This window comes from Microtus ochrogaster, chromosome 6, assembly GCF_000317375.1.
Source record: "Microtus ochrogaster isolate Prairie Vole_2 chromosome 6, MicOch1.0, whole genome shotgun sequence".
Classification (NCBI taxonomy): domain Eukaryota; kingdom Metazoa; phylum Chordata; class Mammalia; order Rodentia; family Cricetidae; genus Microtus; species Microtus ochrogaster.
In genome coordinates, this window is record NC_022013.1 from 23,043,339 (window position 1) to 23,050,869 (window position 7,531).

Below are 7,531 nucleotides of genomic sequence, written 5' to 3' on the forward strand. Positions count from 1 at the left end.
GCCTTAGTACTTTGACTTTGGAGCCGAACGGTGGTGGCACACGCCTTTAATCCCAGCACCCAGGAAGCAGAGGTAGGTGGATCTCTGTGAGTTTGAGGTCTGGTCTGCAGAGTGAGTTCCAGGACAGGCTCCAAAGCTACAGAGAAACCCTGTCTTGAAAAAAAAGAACTTTGACTTTGGCAATTTTATGAGTACATCATGTGCATTTAGCAAAACAACAGTAGTAGTTTCCACCCTACCTATAACTTTGGACTGGGCCTATTATAGCATATGTGAATTTCTTCTGTGGAGCCGGCATCAGATCCAATCAGAATGTGATTGTTAACTCACGTAACAGACTTGCCACTAAGGCACTGATGGGATCATTTTGATTGCCAGTTGGCATTGTTGCACAGAGTCTGCAGCTGAGATTATTGATGGTACCTGTCCCTCAGCAGACGCATAGCCCTTTCTGGCAGTGTGAGTGCTAGCCAAGAGGGAGGAGGCTTCCAGGCCAGTTCCAGCTTGAGTTCTTTTTGTACTGCAAGCAGTGCTGGTGCTGTCTTCAGCAACTGGGTCTTACCACCTGGTTCTGATTGGCAACCAAAAGCTAGGGTGATTGCCTATGTTGTTTTAGGGACCTCAGGGGATTCCTGGACCAACAACTTGTAGGCACTAGATTTTCATTTAATAACCTGTGGTTTCTGATCAACTTTATCCACCCACACAGAGTACTTCTGTCAAACTCTGTTTTGTTTTGTTTTTAATGCCTAAGTGAACTAGTTCGAATTGGCCAGCTCCATGTCCAACAATAGACCCTGGTTCAACACAAAATAGTAGAGAGCTGAGACCAGAGAGATGGATCAGTGGGTAAAGACACTTGCTGCCAAGCCACATGACCTGAGTTCGAACCCTAGCACCGGCATGTTGGGAGGAGAGAATTGACCCCATTAAATTGTGCCCACACATAGATACACACAGGTACATAGACATACAAATAAATGAATTTAATTTAAAAATTCTTTTAACAAGGAGAATAATTGAGGAAGATACCCAGTACGAATTTTGGGCCTCTACACATATGCACACACTGTGCACCTCCATGCCCACATTCACATGTGTCAAGAAATATATGAATATGAGTACATACATGAAGATGACATTAGCTCATCCTCCTGTGGCCCTTTCTCAATTTCTGTGCTCTACACATGCTTGTTCCCATACAACTGCTCGTAGTCAGGAGCTGGGATCTACAGATGAGAGAATGCCCGTATAGACAGTCAGGAACTGGGATCTACAGATGAGAGAAACATCTGCTCTTTGTTTTGGAGGACTTGGATCACTTAATATTTTCCAGTTTCATCCAGTTTCCTGAAAATTTCATTTTTCTTTATAGCTGAATAAAATTGCACTGCCCATGTGTACCACGTTTTCATTTTTCCTTCATCAGCTGGTAGACATTTAAGCTGTTTGTAACAGTATACATGGATGTGTGAGGGTCTGTGGTAGGAGACCGAGTCCTTCTGGCTTATGCCCTGGAATAGTACAGCTGAGTTACATGGAAGTTCTGTTGTTACTTTTCTGAGAAATCTCCACGCTGATTTCCACAATGGCTGCACCGGTCAACACTCCCACCATCAGTGAATTCACCTTCCACTTTTCCACCTTCCCAGCCTTTGGGGTCATTGCATTTCACTGGGGTAAGGTGGAATCTCAAGGTTTAATTTCCCTGATGGTGAAGCATGTTGAACATCTAAAGACTATTTATTGGTCATTGTACTTCTTCCTTTGAGAAGTCTGTGTTCAGTTCGTTAATCCATTGGTTCACGGGGTTCTTTGTTTCTTGTTTATTTAGTTACTTGTTTGTAAAGTCTGGATACTAATCCTACGGCAGATGGGTAGCTGGGGAAGACTGCCTCCCTCTCTGCTGGCTCTATCTTCACCTGATTAGCTGTTTCCTTTGCTGTACAGAGCTTTTGAATCTTGTGACGTACCATGGATGGTTGGTCTTTTCCCTGAGTGACTGGGGTACTCTTCAGGAGCACCTCACCGACGACTGTGCCTTCCTTATTTCTTGCTCTTGCATTTCTGGAGTTTCAGGTCTTTAAGGTCTCTGATCCAATTGGAGTTGATTTTTGTGCGGAGTGAGAGATGAGACTCTTGTTTCATTCTTCTACTTGTAGTGATCCAGTTTCCCCAGAAGTGTTTGTTAAAAACGCTGCCTTCTCTCTAACGTGTGAAAGTTTCCAACATCTTTGTAAACAGCCAAGGGAAGGTGCAGTGTGACTTATATCTGGGCCCTCTATTCTATCCCGTTTGTTCTGTATGTCTGTCCTTGTGCTAGTGCCGTGCACTTTTTCTTCCTGTATCTCTGTACTTCAGTATAATTACTTGATTCATTTTTTTTTTTTTTTGGCATTCATCTTTTTGCTCAGGATTACTTTGGCTATGCGGAATCTTTTGTACTTTCACATGGATTAAATTTTTCTATTTTTTGAAGGATGACACAGAAATTTGAATGGGGATTACACTGAATCTGCAGATGCTTTTGGTAGGACGGTTATTTCACAATATTAATTCTCCCAAACTATGAGCCTGGCTCTTTGCATCCTCCATTATCTTCCTCACCCTCCTCCTGCAGTGTCTTAAACTTATCACTATAGAGCTCCCTCATACCCTTGGTGAGATTGATTTGGGAGGCTACTGTGAATGGGACTGTTTCCTTGATTTCCTCTTCAGCAAGCTGACATAGGAAGACACTGTGCTTGTTTGAATGAGAATGACCCACCAGGCTCATATATTTGAATGCTTAAATTGTTTGGGAAGGATTAAGAGGTGTGGCCTTTTTGGAGGAAGTGTGTCACTGGAAGTGGGTTTTTTTTTTTTTTTTTTTTTTGTTTTTTTGAGACAGGGTTTCTCTGTGGCTTTGGAGCCTGTCCTTGAACTAGCTCTGTAGACCAGGCTGGTCTCGAACTCACAGAGATCCGCCTGCCTCTGCCTCCCGATTTTTTTTTTGAGGTTTTAAAAAGCCAGGCCCAGTTTTTCTTTCTTTGCCTTCTGATGAGGTTGTAAAGCTCTCAGCTACAGCCCCAGCACCAGCCTTTCTGCCCACCACTACACTCTCTGCAGTGAGGATAACAAACTAAGCCTCACTTAAATGCTTTCCCTTTTAAGAGTTGTCTTGGTCATGGTGTCTCTGCACAGCAATAGAATGCTAAGATAGCCACTGTCATTTGTATGTTAATTCTGTGTCCTGTTGACAGTGTTTATCAGCTCTAAGAGTTTTCTGGTGGCATCTTTAGGGTCGCTTATGATATATAGAACCAATACTTTGACATCTTTCTTTATTTGTGTGCTTTTTATCCCCTTTCTCTAACTAAAGACTGTCATATATGACTAGGAGTGGAGAGAGGGGACATCCTTGTTTTGCTCGTAACCTTAGTGGAGATACTTTGAGTTTTTTTTCACATATTGCGTCTTTTTTTGTTTTGAAATATGTTCCCTCCATTACTAGTCTCTTCAGGGTTTTTAATAATCAAGAAATGTTTAGATTTTCCAGTTTAATAGAATGTATGTTTGAGGATCTGTCCTTAGGATGATCTGAATTTCACTGGTATCTGTTGTGATGTCTCATTATTGAAGCTCTAATTTATTTCTTAGGGTCTTCTCTTTCATTTGGTTAGTTTGGGTAAGGGTTTGTCAGTTTCATTTATCTTTTCAAAGAACCAATTCATCCTTTAATTGATTTTTTATGTTTGCTTTTATTTTATTGATTTATAATCCTAACCTTAATTATGTCTAAATATATCTATTGCTTTTGAGTTTGATTTGTTTTTTTCCTAAGACCCTAAGATAAACCATTAAGTTATTCATTTGAAACTTCTCTAATTTTGTAAATGTAGGTACTTTCAGCTATGAGCGTCCCTCTTGGGATTGCTTTCATCATGTTCCGTATGTTTTGGTATGCTCTGTCTTCATTTTTCATTCAATTATGACAATTCTTCTTGATATCTTCAATGACTCACCTACCATTTGATAGTTTGTTATTTAATCTCCATGAGTTTGTGTGAATTATCTGTACTTTCTTTTGCTATTGGTTTCTATATTTATCACATTGATATCAGATAAAATGCAAATGGTTACCCTAATTTTTCTATATTTTTCAGACTTGCTCTGTATCTTAATACAGGAATCATTTTTTGAGAAAGTTCCCTGGGCTGCAAAGAATGCATATTTCACAATATTAGGGTAGAATGTTCTATAGAAGTCTGTTAAGTCTATTGGATCTATGATGTCATTCAACTTTAATGTTTATTTTTTTAATCAGGATGATCTATCTATGAGGAAGAATGGGGTATTGAAGCCACTCATATTACAGATTAATCTGTGATTTTAGACTCATCTGTGTTTGATATGTAGAATTGTAATGTCCTGTTGAAGGACTGTTCCCCCAATCAGCATGAAATGACCTTCTTCATCTCTTCTAATTTGCCTTGGTTTGAAATCTATTTTGTCAGCTATTAGAACATAGACACCTGCATGTTTTTTAACTTTAATTCATTTGAAATATTCCTTTTTATTCATTCAACAAATAGATGTATCTTACGTTTTGATTCAGTCTGTTTTCCATGCCTTTCAATAGGAAAATGAGATCACTACTATTCAGAGTTATTATTGACAGGTGTGCATTAATTTCTGTTATTTGGTTGATTTTTAGTGTTAGGTGTTTTCCTAGTCCTCGTTTAATTACTGCTCAACTATCTCCCCTCCCCAAGCCTACTTGATGTGTTCATCACTCTCTCCAGTCTGAAGAGCTCCTTCTGGTATCCTCTATAGAGTTATTTTCTTGGCCATCAACTTCTTTAGCCTGCTTTTATCATTACACGCTTTTCTTTCTCCATAGATTATGACAGATAGTTTTTCTGGTTATTTTCTTAGTCTAGATTTGTAGCTGTGGTCTTTTGGAACTTGAAACACATGATTATGTACCTTTCTGGCTTTTAAAGTTTCTGTTGAGAAGTAAGTTTCTGTTGTTTCTCTCTTGCTGCTCTCAAGACACCTTTTTGTTTTTTTCCCCTCTGTATATTTGGTGCTTTAATTGTTAATATGATGTAGGGAGTTTCTTTTTGGTTCTGCTTATTTGGTGTTCTACATGTTTCTTTTTAAAAAATACTTCTTATGGTTTATTTAACTTTATTTTATGTGCATTGGTATGAAGGTGTCAGATCCCCTGGAACTGGATTTTCAGAAAGTTGTAAACTTCCATGTGGGTGCTGGGAATTGAACCCGGGTCCTCTGTCAGGGCAGTCAGTGCTCTTAACCACTGAGACATCTTTTCAGCCCCTTCTACATGTTTCTTTAGCTAAGTGTGACTCTCTTTCCTTCGATTTAGGAAATTTTATGTGATTATTGTATTGAAAATGTTTCCTATGTCTTTAGCATGGTAATCTTCTCCTTCTTCATGCCCATAATTCATAGATTTGGTCTTATACTGGTATTCCAGAAATCTGCATTTTTGCAGTCATAGGTTTAACAGATACTGTTGCCTTGACTGAATTACCAATTCCTCTACCTTGTCCACGGCTCTGATATTCTGGCTTCCCCTTGATCTATTCTGTTGGGGATACTTTCCAGTGCACTTTAAGTAACTTTTTCCATTATTTATTGTGTTATAGGGTGCATACCATGGCCTATGTGTGGAGGCTGGAGGTCCCCATGCAGGAGTCAGCTTTCTCCTTTCACCACGCTGGTCCTGGAGATTGAACTCAGGTCGTTAAGTTTGGTGACAAGGGCCTTTTCCCACTGAGCCATCTTGTCAGATCTTCCTCTGTGCTTATTGAAATTTTCATTTCCAGCATCTTTTCAGTTTGTTTTCTTTCTTAGTATTTCTATCTTGCTATTGATTACATTTTTGTACCCTGCATTGACTTCCTTCCTTTTTCAGCTGTTTGAGTTTCTTCATGTCCTATTTCATTTCTTTGAGCAGATTCAGTATCGTTCTTTTGAATTCTTTGGGCTTTCATCTCAATCACTCTCACTGGGGGCCGTTAGCCTCTGGAGGAGACATGTTCTCTTGGTTTTTCATATGACGTGTGTTTTTGTGTTGAGACTTGCCCATCGGGAGTTAGATCATTCGTTGATTTTCTTTTTGTTTTGTTTTGTTTTGTTTTTCGAGACAGGGTTTCTCTGTGGTTTTGGAGCCTGTCCTGGAACTAGCTCTTGTAGACCAGGCTGGTCTCAAACTCACAGAGATCCACCTGCCTCTGCCTTCAGAGTGCTGGGATTAAAGGCGTGCGCCACCACCGCTCGGCTTAGTTGATTTTCTTTTTGAAAATTTAGGTCACTTCTCTTCTTTCAGTGTAAGTGTTTGTTATATTCACGAGGGAGTGGGTTATAGCAGGACTGAAGTCCTCTGATGTTCTCCAGCCCATCTCCCCCAGTGAGCAGAATACATCTGCATCAAAAGCTACTATCCAGGAGTAGACCCCTCATGAAAACAGAGTAGTAATCAACCATAAAAATTGATAAGGACCCTGTAAATGCTAACTATTTTATGGGGCAAAGAGACAAAGCCAGTCCTATATGTGGTAATGCATTAGTTGTTATGGGTATGGGTGGAAAGAAAGGAAAGCAAAGAGCAGTAAGGTTACTGATTTTCATTGGGATGGCAGAGAGCAAGTAAAAGGGAGGATGTAAATAGAAGAGGAAATTGAAGGAGCAACAAAGTGGAGGATGGCGATAAGGAAATTTTGGTTAAAGACCAAAGAGAGAGTGGTAGAGATTCTACCAGGTGGTTTCTCTGGAGACCAAGGTACAAAGACCCGCAATTCAGGCCATTGTTAGGGAAGATTATTTTAAGGTGTGCTGCTTTTGTTTGTGCTGCATTTGTTTAACTCTGTGAAGCTGTGATTCTTTGCCTGTCTAAAACACCTGATGGTCTCCTAATGAAGACCTGAACGGCCAATAACGAGGCAGGAGCAAGGAGAGGCAGGGCTGGCAGGCAGAGAGAATAAACAGGAGGAGAACAAGAAGAGATGGGAGAACACTAGGGGCCAGTCACCCAGCCACACAGCCAGCCACGGAGTGAGAGTGAAAGCAAGATGTACAGAAGTCAGAAAGAGTTACAAAAAAACAAAGTAAGAAAAGGAAAAAGCCCAGAGGCAAAAGGTCAGGATAATTTAAGAAAACCTGGCAAGTAAAGCCAAGATAAGGCTGGGAATTTATAACTAAGAATAAGCCTCCGTGTGTGATTTATTTGGGAACTGGGTGGCAGGCCACTCAAAAATCCAAACGAGTAAAATAAACAACAACAGACCACAATGTTCTCTGTGGAAGAGGAGAGGAGTAAAGAGAAAAGGCAAAAAGAAAACAGGAAAAACACAGGGCAAGAACAGAGCAAGGCCGATCTGGGCTACTAAATCACACTGAGAATTAACAAAGATGGAACTTACTTAGAGGGAGAGAGTCTGATGGAGGAGATATGGGGCACGGGCAGGAGAGAGTCTGATGGAGGGGATATGGGGCACGGGCAGGAGAGAGTCTGATGGAGGAG